Source organism: Coenobita brevimanus, chromosome 94 (assembly GCF_032717465.1).
Source record: "Coenobita brevimanus isolate Jiangsu-jjx chromosome 94, ASM3271746v2, whole genome shotgun sequence".
Taxonomy (NCBI): domain Eukaryota; kingdom Metazoa; phylum Arthropoda; class Malacostraca; order Decapoda; family Coenobitidae; genus Coenobita; species Coenobita brevimanus.
Window position 1 is genome coordinate 3,468,973 of NC_137047.1, and position 21,959 is coordinate 3,490,931.

Genomic DNA, 21,959 nt, shown 5'->3' on the forward strand with positions numbered 1-21,959 from the left:
ATTTTAACAATACATGGGCTAGATCTATCACTGTTAGTGTCCCATCTTAGAAAATACTGTTGAACTATAAACTACCTTATTTTCGCTACCACCAGAAGGTTTTATTCGGCATGGGAGTAGTTTTTCGCTGTCTAAGGGTTAAATCTTGCAGCAACACTCATATATAATCATCCAGGAGAGCACCACCCTCCCAGTCAGGTATATTAATTTGCACAAGTGTTCACAGTTAATCTTCCAGTATAACAAATAACGTTTCTAGTAAGGCATTCTTGCTTTTCCAGGCAGAGAAAATAAGGGTATATGCAAAATCAAGTGGAGGAAATATAGAGTAAGACACTAAGTCAGAATGTAAGAGACTGAGGTGGAAGGAAGGAGAGGGAAGAGAGAGAGACCGAGGACAAGGTGGAGAGATAAGACAGGAGACTTTATAAGGAAGGATGGCGTGTCGTGGGAGGAAAGGTCGTTACTGAGTAGGGACAGAAATGCCTGGAGATCCTTTAGTCAAGACCACTACCACACTCAGAATACCACGATAAGCAACATACAGATAGATAAATAGACGGGTGACAGTAAAACAGATAGATACATCGGGTTACTAATGGGCAACACTTTGACCTGTTTCCGTGCTTGTGCGTGCTAGTACTCCCTTCAGAGGGCGTGCTTTCATGAGCCTGTGTGTGCCTAAAATTGTACATGCTATTCTATTGCTGCTTACCTCAGTGCAGCGTTCATGTGTGTTCGTGTGTCTTTTTTTTTCTCTCACTAGTGTATAAGTACGTGTGTTTTGAAAAGCAGTTTATGAAAAAAAAGAAACTAACTAAGGCTGGGAACCTACGAAAGTTGTCCCTTAAAATAAAAAAAGAAAGAAAGCCAGAAACAAGATCTATTAATTTCCAGATGTCCTGACACATTAATTTTAGAGGGCTTCGGTCATGGGCAGTAGTAATGGCAGATTGATGGCGGGTGTTCCAAAATTAACTTATTATATTCATGCAAACTGAGAAAACAGGTTACCTCTTGCACTGGACACAAAGGGGTTAGACAGTGTTTCTCGACAGGCCCAGCAGGTTTGCCGTTAAGCAGGACGCACACCGGCAGAGCTTCTAGAGGTGCTGTGACTAGCGTAGCAACGGTAGTAAAGAGCGAGTGATACAACAATGCTATGAGGAAAGAGACTGAAGGGAGTCAATGAGAGGAGGGTAGATGTGTGTGTGTGTGTGTGTGTGTGTGTGTGTGTGTGTGTGTGTGTGTGTGTGTGTGTGTGTGTGTGTGTGTGTGTGTGTGTGTGTGTGTGTGTGTGTGTGTGTGTGTGTGTGTGTGTGTGTGTGTGTGTGTGTGTGTGTGTGTGTGTGTGTGTGTGTGTGTGTGTGTGTGTGTGTGTGGCCCATTAACAACCAGCCCATTACGCCTCTCATCACCTCATTTCCCAGACATAAAAAATTTCCTGTACATGAATCCCCGGTCACCCTCCACCAGGACGTCCGCCTTACCTGGTCGTAATGAAGGTGTTCACGACTTCCTGGGTGACGCACGGACAGACGGACGGACGGATGTGCTGACGGATGGACAGAGGTGTAGACTGATGCATGGATGAATGGACAGAAGCGTAGATGGACGGATGCGTCAACAGACAGGCATAGAAAAGGACAGATACATAAAGAGATGTAGAGAGAGACGGACGTATTGATGGATGGATGGATGTGCAGACGGACGGATGGATGTGTTTAGACGGATGGATGCACGGACGGACGGAAGGTTGTGTAGATGAATGAATGTACGCTTAGACGAGTAAATGGAACTATAGACAGACAAAAAGACGCGCAGATAAACGGAAGTCAACATAAACGGTCCAACTGTGACAGATTAACGAACGAACACATAAACTAATAGACGTACGTGGAAACGGACGGAAGGAAGCGTAAACACACGGATAGACGGACGTGGAGGTAGACGGAGAACCCTCCAACAAAACACCTTTATTACGTCTCTGGGATGAAGCTATTTCCTGCTCCCACCACTCACATTTTACGTTTTTACCGTAGATTCTCAGGGGTCGTTAGATTTACTTACAGCGCCATTACCTTCCCTTAATGTGTGTCCTCCTCCATTTATATTTCAATAAATTTCCCCAGTTTATTGACATTTTGAAGCGGACATGAGCTCTTCGTGTTTATTGCCCAAGTCTTCACGGATGCATACTTTTCAACTCTACGCCCAGGAATACAGCCTGTCGGGTATATACTTATTGCTTACTTATCCCAGTTTGTCTGTATTTCATAGCGAAGCAACAGGAGCCTAATGAAACCAACTAGAGCCTCATTATCTGTTCATTTCCAGGTGTGATTAAAAAATAAAAAAAAAATTCAGTCTGACCCAAGAATGCGCGGCTTCCTGACCTGGAATTCCTATATGCGCTGTTCCCTATGACATTACAGTCCACAACAGTTTTGTCTGGGGGACTTGGAAATGGCTGATAAAACTGAATCTCACTGTTTACGCATGTTTCAAATACACGTATTCTAGAAACACATTGTGCTGGAACAGGGCTACTTTTTCTTCATAAACAAGAACAGGTAAGTATCTAGCTTTGTTCGGTTCAGAAAAAAAAACACACACAAATTCACGTTGTAGAAAATGCAAAAGTTCATTTTGGTCATTTAACGCTAGTGCTTTAGGCCTGCAGTCGGAGCACTGGCAACTATTTCCTCGCTTAACTAAATCTGTAAATATATGAAATTACGCAGAAAGTGGAAGATCGAGTAGCATTTGACAGAGATAGCCATCAAGACATATCTACATATATACTGCAGATTTATGTTATTAGGAAAAATTTCCCTGTACTCTCCATTCTACAGAGATACATGTTTTATTTAGTCAGTAATTAAGTAGTAATATATACAGGTCATATTGCAGCAGCATGATGTCTAGTCTTTGATTCTCCTCCAATGTTTATCATTTATCCACTTAAGGGGCAAGAATCTGAATTGTAATGAAGTCGTTTCCGTCAGAATATTAATCCTAATATCTAACTGTAGGTTTCGTCAGTATTATTTATCAATTGTAAATAGGAGCATCTTCTTCTTCTTCTTCTTCCCGCCAAAATGATGCTACTCTTGCTACTGGTATTAGATTTTGTTTTACTCTAGAAGGAGTTCTTGCTTATCACTCATAATGAATTTGATTTAGGCTCTATCCCACTCCTTATCATGAAACAAGGCGAGCTCTGGTGTGTGTGTGTGTGTGTGTGTGTGTGTGTGTGTGTGTGTGTGTGTGTGTGTGTGTGTGTGTGTGTGTCGTGGCCCCGCCCCTCCTCACAGTGCTCCAGGTGCCACACTCGCCACCATCACTCATACTCCGCCATAAACACGCTATACAGTCCTCGCTTCCTCTCAGATTATATGGCGTCTGCAGTATCAATCTCACCTCTTTCTCGTCCATACACAGTCGTGGACATCATTCAGCCGATATTCCACCGCCTCTACTTCCTATTGCCTTCTCCTGGTTAATGTCCCTAAGCTGACAAAGACCTAGTATACTTCCCTGCCTAAAGATGATTCCCTATGATATATATGTCTCGGTGAGGTATGACAGATATGACCACTGTGTGGTGTTGACGCAGTGGAGTAGTACACGAACTTTTGTCGCGAACTGTACGCTGTATTCCTTATTCTGGCGAACGTTCCTGAGCTGAAACGATATGCTTTTCCGCCTATGGATAACTCTTTGATGCATCAGGGAGGGCAAACCCCGAGCCTGAAGCAGACACAGAGGAACAGCAGGCGAATTTTTGTCCCCGACTGAGCACCGTCGGGAAGGTGCATGACGAGTACTCCTTCACCTTAACGTACTCAAACGCCCCCCTACCCTCACCTCGCCTCCCCATACATACACGCTTGCCGGTACGCTGAAGACGCCCTGGTATGGAATTTACGAGCCGTGAGCCTGTACACGCAAGAGGGAAAATACACACAAGCGTGGCGAATACACACGCCGAGCGATGGATTTATTTAGTGTTCGCCTGATAATGGTGACTGGCAGATGCTGTCATACCTCTTACACCCCCTCCACTAGTACTGTGTGTGTGTGTGTGTGTGTGTGTGTGTGTGTGTGTGAAAGAGAGAGGGAAGGGGAGCTGAGTATCGGACCTTTGACTGAATTTTGAGTAAAATTCCCTGAGATTTTTCTTTCCTTCACTAGTTTTTTTTTTTTTTTACTCAGGTTACTACCAAATCATGCATTTAATAAACAAGTTAGACAATGTCTTCAAGAGTGACGGGGTTTATACAGGCTGTGTCTATCCCCTCACTTTAGGAGCGTGTCCCCTAAGCAGAATAAAAATGTATATGACACATTTGACGCCATAGTCTCGCTAGTTTACATTTTGCATCAAGTTTTCCTCTACTATTGTTTTTCTGCATATGACACTTTATATCCTTTTTGGTGCAAACTATATCGATATCACTGTATGTAAACAACCTATAGGAGAATCTTAAAGCATAATATGCAAAATGAATTTTTAGGGAGGAGCTCTTGTGTACTGAAATGATTTAAGTAATATACGAGAAATATATCAACGATTAATAAGCAAAATAAATCACCGAGGTACAGGTGCTACGAAGTCTTTCACGCCAGAGAGAATACGACTTTTACACAGCGTCTTTCGGTGATCCTATAAAGCTAGTACAAGGAAAAACAATGACAATCACGACTTAACCTTTCCCCCTTTCCCCTCCCATCCCCTCCTAAGAACCACCCTTCTCCCTTCCAGTCCCGACCCCTTCCCTTCCCCTTATTCCCTAGTCCTTCCCCTCCTTCCCTCTCATTCCCCCTTCCCCCATCCTTCCTCTCATTCTCCCTTCCCCCTCCTTCCCCTCTTCCCCCTCAAAAAAAAAAAAAAATCCACCTCTTCCCCTTCCCCTTCTCCCCTCCCCCTGTAAAATCCCTCCCTACCCTCCTCCCCCCTCTCTCCAAAGGCGCCGCCACCCCCCAGTTAACCCATTATTACCGCCATTCACATTCTTGACCGGTTTTAGGAGGTCCAGATCGCAATCATGCCCGCCGACACGTAAATCCGGCCCGCACCTTGACTGCTTGGGCCGAGAAGTGCCGAACTGGTAGAGTCGGGGTCGAATCGGGTCGGGTCGGCTCGGGTTGGGGTTAGGTTAGGTTCGGTAAAGTAGAGCCAGGTGGGTTAGGATCGAGTGCGGTCGGGTCGGGTGGGGTTAAGCTGGGTCGGGTAGGGTTGAGTTCGGTCGGGCTGGATTGGGGACGAGTCGATACAGGTCAGGGTTGGGTTATATTGAGTTAGGTTGAGCAGGATCGAGTCGGGTCGGGTTGTGTCGGGTCGGGTCGGATCGGCTGGGTTAGGGTTGGATCCAGTTGGGTCGGGTCGATACGGGGTAAGATCCAGCTGGGATCCGGTACGGTCGGGTCGCCCTATTTTAATTAACTGTTTATCTTTTATTTGCTGTGGACTTTATAACAAAAAAGCGAATAAAAAGGCGATTTAAAACGAAGACTTCATGTAATTCGGAATTGTAGGAATGTAATTTTTTTCCTTCCCCCCCCCCCCCGACTGCCCGTGTATTGTTGTGACCCGCAGTGTGATGCAAGGAGAAAGGGGTAGAGGAAGAGGGAGGAGGAGGGGGTCAGTGAGACGTGCTGGGGGGGGTGGATGTTGTGAGGCGTGACGGGGGTATGTTGTGAAATGAGGGGTGCAGATTAAGTGAGGTAGGGGGTGTTATGAGGTAGAGAGGGTGAGGTATAATGAGCCTGGGATGGAGGTGTTGTGAGGATGAAGTCGGGGTGTTGTGAGGTGGGATGAGGGAAGTGCTGGAGTTATATCTGGTTGAATGGGGGAATGTTGCGAGGTGGAGGTGGGGGTGCTGTGATGTGGAATGATGGGTTCGTCAGAGCTGCCGTATTGAATTCACAAATGCCGCCAAACTTGCTCTGAAAAGACAGCAGAATGTCGCAAGTCAGAGTGAACTACAGAATACTTCTTGGGAATGATGCTATAATATGTATAATACTGTTAATACTTGGTGAAAATCTCTAGGATATCTTGTTGCTAAGCAGAGAAAATTGTCTCTAAATGTCCAGAAAAAAAGCAAATAGAAAAAATACCAGTTACCGTGTGTGTCATTCTCACGCCACCCCCATTACTCCACCCACACCCAGAATTAGCCCTCATGAACATTCCATTGAGTGTGATGGGGAGCTGAATACGACGAGGGCTCAAGTATATGCCATCACGAGCTGAAGGAGGTAAAAGCTGCTGGGACATACAGCTTTAGTATACCTCTTTTTTTCTCTTGCCATTAAATTTCATACCATCACTTCCTCCTAGTTAAAAATGACGAGGCCTTGAGTATATGGTACCAGGAGATGAGCAGTGTAAATGCTTGAAATATACAGTTTTGCATATCTTGAGTGTTTTTTTTTCTTTTTCTTGTCTTACGCTTACATAGCTTTCTCCCTGAATATGACGAGGGTTCAGAGTATATGCTATCAGGAGTTGACTGGTGTAAATGTTGTGAATATGCAGCTTTTCACATACCTCCGTGAAAAATACATTGCTTGCTAGCTGAAAATGACGGAGGCCAGAGTCTTACTATTACTATCATGAGGTGCGTTATGTATATGCTGCATGTGTACGATCTTATTATGCCTGCTTTTTCCTTTTCATCACATTCTGACAGAGAGTACAAGCTATACTTCTTCTCCGTTGAATTTGATGAAAGCCACTGTATGCAACTGGTGAGCTGTAGTTTAAATACTGGGACCATCAACTCTTAACATACTATTTTTGTACTTTCTACTAGTGTTTTCCCCTTCAGCTTCGTCAAAGGTTTACCATTACTCTAGTGAACACGAGAAAAGCCAGGATGCATAATATACGTTCTTGGAATACATTTTAAGGATAAGAGACCATCTACGCCCCTGGTAGTGCCTAGGCTTACATGACAAAACCTCTGGCCACCTCTGGGGTTTGAAGCGTACCGCGGTGTCCTCAGCGCGTTCCGACCTGAGAGCTCTACCATCATGCCACCAGGCGTCTAAAGCAGTAGAGGGAAAGTGCTAAATAAAGTGGTAAAGAGTACTGAGGTTAATAAGCAGTTATGAGTAGGATGTAATGTAAGTAAAAATGCCAAACAAAAGAGAATAGACAAAGTAAAAGAGAGAGGGGAAGGGAGAAAAGGACAGAAGGAAGTGAGTAAATAGGTAAGAGAGAAGGAAAAGAAAGGGCAGGTAAACAAGAATCATAATGAAAACAGAAAGGGAAGAAAAGCGCTGCAAGATGAAGCAAACAGATATTATGTAGAGAATCAACCAACAAAGAAGGGAACTTATGTAGACAGATAAAAAGCTGTAATGATCATGCATTATGCACACATTAAGGAATAAATACGTTTTTACTCCGAATTCTGTTACATCAGCTCAGAATCTTTGTACCTTGCGCCCGAGTTAATTCTGTCCCACGCATGCCATACAGTCAAGGATATACTATTTTCCTGAAGAAGTACGCGAGGGAAAGGATCATTGCACTAAGCTTCTGAGTTTCCAGCTGTGCCTCCATGCAAAACGATGCTCGCTGAGCGCTACACCGTCTTCCTCAACACACCCAAAACTTCAATATGACTTAAAATCATCAGTTTGAGGGTCATGTTATTAAGATCCAACTGAAAATTCTATCTGGGGCTCCAGAAGGTTGACTCTGAGAGCGATGTCTCTTTATGATACAATGCTAAAAAATAAAAATACTTAACAACACAGAAAAAAAAAAGAAAAAAAAAAATAAGGAACCGTTTAGGAAAACTTAACTTTTTTGTGACTTCTCATTCATACTTGGAACTTCATATTACATAGCTAAAATATATATATATATATATATATATATATATATATATATATATATATATATATATATATATATAAAACACGAGAATGCTGGGTCTGGTAGCCATGTCAGCATATAGAACTAATCCATATAAACCTGTCTAACAGCAGCAAGAAGAAATAAAAAAGACATCAAATTATTAAAGGAGGTAAGTTCCAATGTGGTTTCTAATTCACTTTGGGAACATGATGTTAAGAAGGTTGGCTCTGGTAGCAGTGTCAGTGAATGAAACTTACACGCATCAGACTGTTATCTCTGTTATCCCCTTATCTTTATGACGTACTCACTTTACTTCCGTACACGCTCGGTATGCAGTAAAACTATAAATATACGGCCCAGAAAGGCGAAACTGAATAAGAACATAGTGTAGTACATGACTAATCTAAAGAGCACAGCATTTACTACGGCGACATCTTAATTTCTCCAGCACAGAGCTAAAAGATATAACAAACCGCCATATATTAAAAAACAGGGTGAGCAATATAAATTTACATACAAAAACTTCTTAAAGTATCGCTTCCGACAAATACGGACGGTTTCAGCACTGAACACTCACTGACCATATCCTCGACGCAAACCGGATCAGAGAAGCTAGAATGCAGAACGATTATTCAAGCAGTTCACACACACACACACACACACACACACACACACACACACATGCAGTATTCGTCTAAAATATATCCACACACACTTATATATATATATATATATATATATATATATATATATATATATATATATATATATATATATATATATATATATATAATTTACCGGTATGTTGTCATGTTACCAGTCGTATGCGATACCGTACTTGTACGTGGCTTTATTCTTGTGTATATTATTCAAAAGACCTGGTAAAACTAGTTTATTGTAAAGATACTAACTGGAGGTCAGCAGCAGCACTGCATTCGACGTGTGGTGATGGAGACGTGTGAGACAGTGGTTGTTTGGGTGGTGCACAGTAACCATGAGGTGACACCGCAAGGCAGTACTAATACTCTCAAAGCTTCCACGGTTCTTTGACCCTCTCATGGTAGGAACATATCTAGAAACGTTTTCCAGCTAACGCTAAACGTTTTTATGCATCTAGGAGTGCCATAGTATCCTGAAATTAACAGTAATTGACATCTTTATCCAGCTCAGTGCGAGTCACAGGAGCCTGAGAGTAGCAACTTTCTTCTATGAAATTTGGAAACTGTTCTTTCAAAACACTAGTTTCACACCAAGTTTTAAATAGTTATATTAATCACTTAGCTAGAAGTCATGTAATTGCCAAATCCTAACGTGACTGATATATCTTACAATTACGAATCATACTACTCACATTTCATTTTTTGCCTGTAACCTCTACACCTTCTAAGCTCGCCCTCACACAACACTGCTAACACCTCCAAACCATTCATGCCTCCCCGTCCATACAGGCTCCTCACACAACTCAACTACCGTCGCCTAAAAACTTCTCTGTCTGTCTCTTTCCCACACCTCACCATACTACTAGCACGTTCCTATCTCCCCAACCTCATCTTTCTTACACATCTTCCTCCTTCCCTACTACTTTCACCATCACACCAAACCTTGCAACCTCACCTGCTTTACCCTTCTCCCTCATACCTCACTACCTGCACCTTCCTAGCTACACGCCCCCCCCCCTTTCTTCCCTTATACCACACAGCCACCAACTCTCCCCCCCCCACCTATCTTTCTCCCCCATCCCTCACGCCAACCACAACCTCCCCAGCTTCACCTACTTTCCCTTCCTCCTCACCCCATCCCGCACCACTAACCCCTCTCCCCACCTCACCTGCTTCCCCCTTCTCTCTCAGACCCCCTCATCCCCCACCTCATCCCTCGGAAGGATCAGGTTACAGGTATTGGCCCACACTCATTGTCGTATGTCAGCTTCGTGTCGACAGGGTATATGTTTGTCTGCCCTGAGCGAAACTTTTCAGTGGTTTTGAGGTCTTAGTTTTCAGAGATGACGTTCCGAACTGACACGCGGGCTTTGTGTTATTTTAAGTTCTTGATATGCACTTTTCAGCTGTACGAAGATGAGCACAGGTTGTCACACATACATTTTTAAAAATCTTATTGCCCACAGTACATCTGTGTCTCGTGCCAAAGTAACACCAGTCCAGTGGAAGTGTCTCTGTCGTTTCATTACGTTCCTACAAGTCCTATACGAATGCAGTTAATTTAGCCATTTTTTCCCCTTAATCTTCCTTAGTTTACTTTTTGTCTACAAGATCTATACATCATCATCATCATCTATCTTCCCCAGGTATAAAGGGGGATGAAAAATGATGCTGAAATAAGAAGCGCACAAACTTGGAAGGTACGAGTATATAAATGAACAGAGAAAAATCAGGAAAAGCACTTAATTCTTTCAGCGTTTCTCTCTCATATAATTATAAACCTAGCGAGTTCCCTGGCCGGCGTGTTCCTTGCTTGGCAGATTCATTTTTACACCGGTACTGACATGACACTCGATATCGCGGCCTCACGATAGCACGACCTTGACTGTCAATCCGGAATATGGGGCCGATTCTTCTTACACCGACCCAGAAGGCAGATAACAATCCCGTCCACTGGTTGAGGCCTGATAATGGCCTTGCTAAAATAACAGCACCAATTCATCATGTTTTCTAAGAGGAGGAGGACCGGTTCGATTTTTTTTTTTTTTTTTTTTTTTTTTTTTTGAGGGGGGATCTCTTTTAAGTTAAAAAAAAAAAAAAATAGTTTGGTGGTAGCAGGACTCAAAGTAAAATAGTCAGCCATGTACTCAAATCACTATTGCGATAGTAATAAGGATATATTAAAATAAAAATGGTCATACTTAATCAATTTTACCATATTTTCCGAGGCGGGCGGTTCGTTTTTCTTTTAATGGCTGACCTGATCACTGTGAGGGGGATCTCCTCTTAACTGAATGGAATAATCATGTAATAGCAAGAATATAATAAAAAAAAAGCCACTTCGAAGTTGAGTCTGGAAGCAGCAAGAATGAGTAGCAAAAGACGTCACTCCTTCGCTAAATGGAACAGTCTGGCGGCAGCAAGAGTAAAGATAACTCCGATAACAGCCCCGTCTGGGTTGATAAAGGACTTGCTAAAATAACACTGGCCATTCATCACATTATCCGAGAGGGGGAGGACCGGTTTGTGATTCCTTTTTTTTTTTTTTTTTTTTTTTTTTTTAGGGTGACTCCCTTCCTTTCACTATGAGAGGGGGCCTTTCCTATGCTAAAAAAAAAAGAAAAAAAGTCAGGTAGTATTATAATCATCATTTGCATCATTACCATTATCATCACCATCATCATCATCATCTTTTTACCCACTTAAGGATGGAGTCAGCCAGGATTCAGAAACAGGAAGAGAAAAGGCACGAAATTAAAAAGATCCTTAATTAAGCAGGAATAAAATACAATAATAACGACACTTGTTGATACTTTTTTTTTAGAAGATCTGTTCGTTCGTCTTTTCTAAGTTGACCCTTTCGCTGTGGGGGCGATTTTTCCTCACCTGAGTTAATGCGGCGGTAGCAGGAATGACGTAGACAACATCACATTTTACCAGTTCATTAGATATTATAACTAGAGGACTGGTGCATTTTTCTTTTTCCAGGGTAGTCCCGTCGCCGAAGGAATGAAAGTATCTGTTGGCGGCAAGACGAATGTGAAACAACGGAGGGAATGAAACAGGAAAATGGCCAAAGTAATGCACTGATGACTATATTCTCACTACAGCTTGATTATTTTATTTATATGAAAGAGTAAATGAAGGCTGTATCTAATCCTTCCATTTCGAAATGTTTAACCTAATCTGCATCGGCTGAAAGTAACATAAAGAAAATCAAGAAAGACATCACCATAGGACATAAATTAGCCCCTGTGAATCCGACGAGGTATTTTAAAGTCTATTCTTGCTATATCCAGATGGGTGTATTCATCTCAGACAGATTCCTTGAAGTGGATGAGTTTGATATTGCCTAGTCTTCATTAACTCCTTCCCTGCCATGGTACTCTCCTTGGCTGAACAAAATCGTCAAGGAAAATCAAGAAGAAAAGGAAAACGAGGTCAACGGAATAAAGGGGGTTAAGGAGGTATATATACTGTAGATTGGGCCTGTCGTCAGCTGAATAAAATCGTCTGGAGGTAGGAGAAAGAAAATACGAAATACATCAGCGCAGTGCAGAGGGTTAAGGGGGTATAAGTTGGGCGGGTATGTCCTCTCTCCTCGTAATTGACAACGACACAGGCGGTCCTTGGTTAGCAGTGACGAGAGGCACGGTGACAGGGGTGAGGAGGAGAAGGGGGAGGAGGAAGAGAAAAGACCAAGGAAGAGCAAGGGAAGGAATAGCAGGCACTGGAGGAAGAAGAGAAGGAAGAGGAGATGGAAGAAGAGAAGAAAGAATAAGGATTAGGAGAAGAAGAAGTGGAAATGGGGAAAAAAATATGAGGAACAAGAGGAGGATACATCAAAAGAGAGTGAGAAGAATGAAAAGATGCCGGTAAGGAAAGGAGAAAAATGAAGAAAGTGTGCAGTAAATGAAAGAGGAGGAGAAGGAGGACAAGGGAAATAAAAATAATCAGAGTATGATGGTCAACAGATATAACTCACGAGGTCAGATTTTGTTGTTAAGCGAGAGAAGATGCTGTTGGTTTCATGAGAGTCTGGACTGGGTTATACAGCAAAGCAAGAGCGGCACAGAACTTAATAATAACTACTACCAATATAATTCAGTCACAGATCAAAGTCATACAAAGAATAGGAGGGAATTATCAAGATACAAAGAAAACTCCATTACCAACATAATTACATCGTGGTTCTAATTACAGAAGAAAACAGAGAAATTTCAAAATCTAAATAACAAGCCTAATTTGATGATAATTAGACAGATGAGGGACAAGGGGGTGGAAAGAAAAACGACGCAACCACAGTGTCAAGATAATGAGCTGGAGAGACTTGTATAAACAGAGTCGCAGACCAAACGGAACAGTAAGAGGAGGAGAAGAGCAAACAAGGAGGGAAACAAGTGTAAGAGGAGAAGAAGAGGCGCAGAAAAAGTGCCTCCCCCTCGTCCTTCACTGTCTCTTTAATCATGGTATATCTCTATCACCATCTCAGCCACTGGTGTCTCCTTGCCGCAGACCCCTCCTTACCCCCCACTCACCCTATCCTGCTCCCACCCTCGCCCTGCACCACACCCACCCCTCGTCTTTCACCCTCACCCCTCTCACCCTTAAGTTCAGCCTTCCCCCATCAAACCACATCCACCCATTAATCCACCCTCTTTTATCCTCACACATCACATTATACTCTAAATCCTATATTTCCTTACCCTTCATTCTGATTCAATTGTCTGTTACATCCACTCACATTCGCTGCTTTAGCTTCATCTTTGACTCCCCACTCAACACCCTTCACTCGTACACCCTACCCTCACCCGCGTCACACCCTTCCGCCCTCCTAACAGTCTTATCCTCCACAACCTTCTCACACCCTCAGCCCTCACTCTCTCCATCTTCCATCCTCATTCCCTCACACTTTACACCACACCCACCCAATCTTCTTTTTTTATCACTAGTCCCTCAAGCCCTCCTTACGCCCTGGATCCTCTCTCCTTCTTCCATCATCCTCATACTCTTCACCCTCCACACTACACCCACTCACCCTCCTGCACCCTCACCCCCACACCCTACTCGCATCCTATAACATCACTCCCTTACTTATTTATTTTTCTCATCCCATTCACCCTCCTTACACCCCCATCCTTCGCACTCTTCTCACCTTAAAATCTCCCTCACTCATCTTCCATACTCAATCCATCATCCTCCATAGCACACCCTCCCACCCACCATGCACCTTCACCCTAACACCCTGCCTACGCCCAGAATCCTCACTCTCTCACACTCTATGCTTATTCCCTTATCTTTCACATACCCACCCCATCACACTCTTTTTTCTTATCTCACCCTCTCAGCCTCAAGTCTCACTCCCATACCTCTCCACACCCTGACACATTCCTCACACTATGAAGTTTCGCTCCCTCACCCTCCACGGATTCACACACGCCCCACACCCTAAAATATTACTTCTTAACCTTCTACATCCTTATTCCCACAAACCCACATTCTCTCACATTCTCCATTTCCGCACCCTCTCACATCCCTAACCTCCGCACCCTGCTCACACTCATACTCCCTCACCCTCCGTACCCTCGCACTTTCTTACCCTCGCATCTTTATTTTCCCTTATCACTTTCACCTTTACACTTTTCTCAGATTCTAACCTCCTCATCCTCCATACTATCCTCTTCCGCATCCTCATATCTTTCCTAGTATTCACACTCTTACACCCTGCTAACACATCTTTCCTTCCAATCAATATACTCTTCTCTCTTTCACCCTCTGCGTCTTTACTCTCCCCTCTCGCACTCACCCTACCACCCTCAGACATTCCTCGGCTCCCAATTTTCCTTATACTGTATTGTCATTCTTGCACCTAGTACACTCTAACTTCATCCTCACACTCACTTTCTCAGAATCTGCAGTCTTTACAGCATCATATTCTCATCTTCCGCACTCTCATATCCACCTTATTGCCACACCATCTTCAACCTCACCCTTAGCCCCTCATCCTCTCTTTTAGATTTCCCTCTTTCATCCTTCTAACCTCCCCTCAATCTCAACCCACTCTTCACACCATCCTCTCCCCTTTTACTCTCGATACCCTACTTCCTTCCCACACCCTTCTCCCTCCCTCAGTTCCTGCTTCTCTCGTCACTAAACTCTTCAAGACCTATTCATCTCTCCAGTATCCACACACTTCTCTCACTCCTCACTTTTCCTCATCCCTCTTGCTTTTGATACCCTATTCACTCATTCTCTCATCCTCCACGTTTTGTTTACTTTCGCAGTATTAAACATAATCTTCACGTAAACCCCCAGATCAACTTCCTTGCGTCCCCCATCCCCACACTCATAATGCACACTCTCTCATTCTTTCAATCTGTTTGTCTTCCTCTTCTACCCAACTGATTATTTTCTGATTTTGCATTTTACATTCGTCATTCCAGTTTATTCTCAAATCCAATTTTTAATTCATGTATTTTGTCATAGATAAAGGCAATTCCTTTTAAGAAATTGTCTTTTCCTTAAGCAAAAGCATATTAATATACTATCGTCTACAGCCTGGCAAATGCGTCAGGTTGGTCTAAAAAATTCTTGCCGAACAGATGGACAATATTTACAGCATCTGAGTGCTGGTGAGCCTTTTACCATGACTGTTGTGACCTATGTATTTATTTGACCCTAGTTTGGCTTATCGCTTAAGCTATCGTCCTCTTACATTCACATACACTACTTGTACTTACATCATTTCCCATGAAGCTTTCATGTGTCTCACTTTATCTCCCCTTATCGCATTTTTTCACTCCACCTGTCACATTCGTCTTCATTCCACTTCATTTTTTTTATCTTCTCTCACCAAAATACATCATCCTCTTGCTCCTTCATTAAAGGTAATTCTAACTCTATATCTCAATTTTTTATTCTTTTTTTATGTTCTCTGCCACACTTTCTTACTTATAAACCCTATTCATTGTCCATTTGTACCCACATAACACGCTTACTTCAGCTCTTGATAGTTGATTTTAACAGCCCCTCTTGTCACCCTAGTGTTTCACCCCGTCGTTCATTCCGTTCAAGTCAACCACCGATACCACTTAACTCTACAAACACCACACTCACCGTTCATTACTAAAAGATTAACCTCGATAGTGAAAATTGTAAAATGTATGTGATCCTTTTATCAGTACGTATAATGTCACCGTTTTCTTTGCTGTTGTTGGTGTGTAGCCCCTGGACGTAACACTCACCATAACGACGACCAATCTATACACTGCATCAGGGGAGTCGGAAAAAACGTTAATTATATCCAGTAATTAATAGGTTAAAGAAAATATAATGGGCACAATTAAAGGTTTCAAAAGTGTGTACCCGGACGTCCAGCAATTAGCGTACATAACTACACACACAGGGAGATAAGAGAAGAATAAGCACAACAGTAAGTCACCTGGCGAAGTGAGAGTGCGAAGCTGACAAGATAACTCCGGACAGCACACACACACACACACACACACACACACACACACACACACACACACACACACAAGTACATCCAAGGAAGGGGAGGGGGCGACTGGGGGAAAGGAGAGAGTAAGGAGTGTGAAACAGTTGTGGAAAGGAAGTAAGACAGGATAATCGTGGGGAAAGAGAAAAGAAAACAGTTTTGCACAGTAAATGAAAGTGTGGAATAAATGGAAAGTGAAATGAACTGAAAGTGAGAAAAAGAACTACTTCGTACCAGGTGAGGAGAAGAGAGATATATGAAAGAAGTGGGGGATGGTGGAGTGGAAGGAGAGAAGGGGAGGGTAGACGTGGACAGGGATGGGGGAGAGGGGAAGGGGTACGTACGTAGGAGGAGCCAGAAGCCATAATTACCAGCGGGTGATGACTATCCTGACAAAAGACCCGCATTACACCACTAACGACCCGAGCTAATTTAACTCACGACCGCCGGCGAGTCTGGTAATAAGGATGAGTGATATCCATGCAACTTAAGTGGTTACCGCGTTGCCTACAAGTGTCTGCAGCTCAGATCGTGTCGCGTGTGCCGTAGGGGATAAAAGTTCGCCCAGTATTTCATCTACTTGTCATTTTCACTGGAGGCTAATATTCCTCACCTGAGAAAGAATTTGTATGTTTTTCTGTCGTGCACAATCCGGAGCAAAAGCTCATCTAATATATCACCTTCTCTACTTGTCACTTTCTCTGCGGGTTAATATTTCTAAGCAGAGTGAGGCTTGGCATGTTTCTTTGTTACGTGTAATATATCAGCTTTTGTTTTTGTCACCTTCGTCTCCTGCCTAACATTCTTGAGCTAAGTGAGGCTTCGTATGTTTCTCTGTCCACAGATAATTCTCGTTCTGATATGATGCGTCCGGGAGAAAAATGTCCAATAGGATGTAAATATGAAATAGACACAACATTTTATTGGGCTAATTCATGACCCTGAATGTGTGGGTTCGTTTTTATCAAAGATTTTACCAGTTTGCAAGATGAATAAGCTTCCATTCCAGTTTACTATTCCAGAAATCATTTATCGTTCATTTTTCACCATATTAATCTGTCTACCGCATTTGTTAAGTGTATTACAGTTCTATAAGTGAAGACAAAAGTATAAACGAGCAATCTGTTATAAAGCAAACACATGAAGGATCGCAAATATAGAATCTGGATCTCATTTACGCAATCATGCATGAAATACAGACTGAACTTAACTGTCTTCACAAGCTTGGTTCCTCAGTGCTCCTAAACATAGCCCCACAACTCTCACCACATTAGGATGGACATTCATATAAACACTGGAATAAACATCTTCTTGGCTCGGTGGGGAATGTTTATATATCGATGTTAAGGCGACTGTGCAAGGTCTGACTGGGCCTCTTTCTCCAGTCGCATTCCTGTGTCGCTCGTGTATACATTATAAGATTACACATACATGCTGCTGCAACACGACGTGGGCGGTGGGGAGGGAGGGGGTGGGAAGGGATAGGAGGGGGAATTATGTATGGGGGGACAGAGAGGGTGGGAGAAAGTGGAGCAAAGGAGAGAGGCGATGGAAGAGGGACAGAGCGGGAAGAAAGAAAGGTGGTGCAGGGGATGTGAGAGATAGAAATTGATACAAGGGGAGAGTGAGGCGGAGGCAGAGACGGAGAAAGTGGGGCAAAGGAGAGAGGAGACGAAGGAGAGACAGTAGCAAATGGCGAGAGAGAGAGAGAGAGAGAGAGAGAGAGAGAGAGAGAGAGAGAGAGAGAAGGATGGGAAAGAATGTGCTGAAAACGGGACTGGAGGGCGACACGAATTATTAAAGAGGTATTTGGAGGATGTGAATGAAGATAGGAGAATGGGAAAGATGTAGAATATAGAATGGGGAAAAAAAAAAAAGGAGGGAATGAGGGATGCTGGCAAAGACTGAAAACGAGGACTGATAGCAAAGAAAAATAGGGAGCGAGGGGAAGGAGGATGGGTGCAGGGAAATGGAACTTAGGGTGAGGGGAAAAGGGTGGGATGCTGAGTGAGAGGGAATGGAATGAGGCTGAGTGAGAGGGAAGGGGAGAGAGGCTGAGCGAGAGAGATAGGGAGAGATGTTGGGTGAGAGGGAAAGGGAAGGAGGCTGAGTGACATGGAAGGGCAGGAAGGCTTAGTACGAGGGAAGGGGAGGGAGGATGTGTGAATGGAAAGGGAGAGAGGCTGTGTAAGAGAGAAGGGGAGGGAGACTGAGGGATAGGAAGGGAGTTTAGGTAAGAGGGAAGTAGTACAAAGGAAAACAAACATCAACATACCTAATGGTCCTTTGAAGTCTGTTTTTTACAAGGAAAATTGTGACTAAGATATCTGATTCTATGAGACGAAAGAAAAGGATAGCAGACGCGGAAAGGAAAAGAAGGAAGCTGACTGAGAGGGAAAGGGAGCAAGGTTAGGCGAGTGGGAAGAGAAGGAATCCTGGGCGTGAGAGGGGACAGAGTGGATTTGAGGGTAGGAGAGGGAGGTTATGCCGCAGGGAAGGGAACGACTGGTGAGTGAGAGAGGGGAGAGGTATGTGAGAGAGGAGAGAATAAGTGAGAGGGAAGGAGAGAGACTGGGAGAGAGGAAAGTAGAGAACGTGGATGAGAGGGAACGAGAGAGTTGCGCATGGAATGTGTCAGTGACTGTGTGTGTGTGTGTGTGTGTGTGTGTGTGTGTGTGTGTGTGTGTGTGTGTGTGTGTGTGTGTGTGTGTGTGTGTGTGTGTGTGTGTTCTGTCTTATCACCCTCCTGCCCACCCCACCTCATACCCAAGGGAGAGAAGAAAAACTTTACACACACACACACACACACACACACCTACCCTCTTCTACCCTGCCCCAGCGCTCCATCTCCCACACACAAACCGTCCAACAACCACTTGCTCACTTCATCCCGAAACAAAACGATACTCAAGGGAAACAAACCAGCACCTTGCGATAAATTAATCCTACTTCAGCGTAAATCCCAGTCGTCCACCATCGCCCCCAAGCCTCCCTTTCTCCAGCTGTCACATCCATAACCCCAGGCTTCACCCCAGTAACCAGAGGAGTGCCATAAGGTGCCAGTTTAGTGCCACACACGCCGGGTTGGTCGGGGGTGTCGCCTTACCTCGTACAGACCCGTTTAGCTGTGTCACTTCGGTCGGCGGAGTTGACACGGTGCTGATGTACCCAATTAAAAGGACGTCGTCTTTGGTCAGGGTGGATAACTGTGTGTGTGTGTGTGTGTGTGTGTGTGTGTGTGTGTGTGTGTGTGTGTGTGTGTGTGTGTGTGTGTGTGTGTGTGTGCACGCGCATTATGTCAGTACTTAATTTGTTTATGTGAATGTAAATGAGTTTGTGTCTGTGTGAGAGAAGATGGTGCTTTGGATCATTAATTGTTAGACTCGAAGCTTTCCCGTTCGTCATACGCCACATATCATAATGCCCGACATTCACACAACCGAGAAACAATACACTTGAAATATAATTGACCTGTGGTACGCCCCAGTGAAGGCTGTCTGCAGTCTCCCTGCCTCAAGTCTGCTCTGTTAGAAGGGATTATGAGGCTTTCCAACAACAACAGCAAAAACATCACCGAAACACGAACAGGTAATAAGATGCGAAAGAATAATTATGGCAGTCGGTTGGCGGGAATGTGCTACAAAAAATACAGAACAAAGTCTGAGGGACAGAGGAAAATTAGGGAAACATGCAAGGTGAAGAAGAACGAGGAAAATCATAGGTCGAGAGAAAATGAGAACCGGGGATGGAATCGGTAGAAAGGAAGAAGAGATTAAACGAGGAGAATGAGGCAGAGGTAAGGAACACGGCCTGGGACAGAAGAAAAACAGGGGAATAAGTAAAAGGCAGAAAAACAAGGGAAATAAAACAGAGGTTGAAAGAAAAACAGAACTAGCGATAAAAGCGGGAGAAGGGAAGATGAAGAGATTAAGAGAGGAGAAGGAGGCAGACGGTAAGACAACACGGCCGGGGGGAACACCTTCAAAAGACATCATAGTTTGTCTCCCTCGGGTATTTATTTACTCAGCGTCGTCAGGTGAGTGAAAGAAAAGACAAATGGCAGAGCTCATTTGGTGATCGCTCGAGGGGAAGAGAAGGGGAAACGGAAAACAGGAGAGGGGAATGCGAGGTAGGGCAAGGGGACGCTATGTATGGTGAGAGAAAGGGAAGAAAGTAAAAGAAACCACTAGAGGCAAAAGATAAAGAAATAAGAAAACAAACACCACAGAAGAATATGTGAAACAGGGTAAAGAGAGCGATGAAAAGCCAGAGAAGCAGAAGGAGGGAAAGAAATGAGAAGAGGATTACAAACATGAGAGAGGGGAATGTGAAACAGGTTAAAGGGATAGGACGCTGGGTGAAGGAAACAGAACGAACAGATGGGAGGGGAAAGAGCTAAAAAAAAAAAAACGGATCGGTAAGCTAAACATGAGAGGGGAATGTGAAACAGGGTAAAGGGAAGCAGCGTATGGTGAGAGACAGGGGAAAAAGATAAGGAAATAAAGAAGGGAAGAAATATACGGAGGTAAAGAGAGATGAAGGAATAAGCACAGCGAAATATGAGCATTGGAACTGTGAAATACTCATACCGTAAGAGAAAGTGATGTACGTGTATGGCAAGAAGAGGGGATAATAAAGAAGATGATACACAAAGATATAACAAGGAATAAGAAGAACAAGAGATAACCAGAACATATTTAGGAGAAGAGAAGGGAAGGGAAGGTAGAAGCACTGTGTGTTGAGAGGTAAGAGACAGGAGGCGGAAATGGAAGCTAAGAGAAGGAAGTGGAGTATGATTCGGGATGGAGAGGACAACGAAAGGAGAAAAAATAGGTAGAGAAAGGATTATAGGACAGGGGAAAAGGACTAGAATATGTAGAAGGGAAAGAATCAGTGAACAGTAGGGAAGGAAAAGAAAATACTAAAGTGATGTAAGGGACTGATATTAGAAGAGAAAAGGAAGCGAGGTTAAACTGAAAGAAGGTAAGGAATGACAGGAGAAGCTACGCATAGTGAGAAAATGGGAGAAAACAACAGATTAAAGAAAGGTAAATAGAGTAATGAAATGAAATAGATCACAGACAAAGTTAAATAGCGAGACTTAAATAAACGAAGCAATAAGAGGGAAGACAAGGGGAAAGACAAAAAGGGTTCAACCAGTATGCATTAAAGACGGAGATAAAAGGTATATGAAAAGACAGTTGTTAAGAGAAAGCAAAGTGCTGTCAGTAAAACAGACTAACAAGAATCTTGGTCAGTCTCTCACAAGTAACACAGGAATCCCTAATGACCTTCTTTATCCCAAGTCCAATACGACCTTGCATAATTAAAAAAATATATACTGTAAAGTCACACTGCGTAGGTCGTGTATTATTCCCTACTGCGGGTTGTATTTCAGATGTCATGTCCCGCAACACACAGGGACGACCAGCTGCCTTGTCAAGCCCTTTAAGTAACCCAAAAGAGTGATGACAGTGTCCGCCTCTTCCCCCCTGGGTGAAGGAGGTTCTGTGCCAACTGTGAGGATCATTACAAACAGCAGTGTTATGCTGTTGAAGTTTATCTGTCTAAGATGTTTATCCGATCTGCTAGCTTTCTTGAATGGAGATAAAAAGGTGAGAAGTGGAAGTTTTAGTTTTCGATATTTTGAGTTGCTGATGTTGAACAAGTGACCATTTTTAAATATGACACGCATGCGGAACACCAAGAATATATATATATATATATATATATATATATATATATATATATATATATATATATATATATATATATATATATATATATATATATATAAAGGATAATGAAAAGATCTCGACTTGTTCAAATAACAGCAAGACATCCTGAACCACCAGGTCAGTTCTACGCAAAAGAAAACCACAACACTCAGTGACGATGTAAAAAGCACTAGTGGGGAAGGATA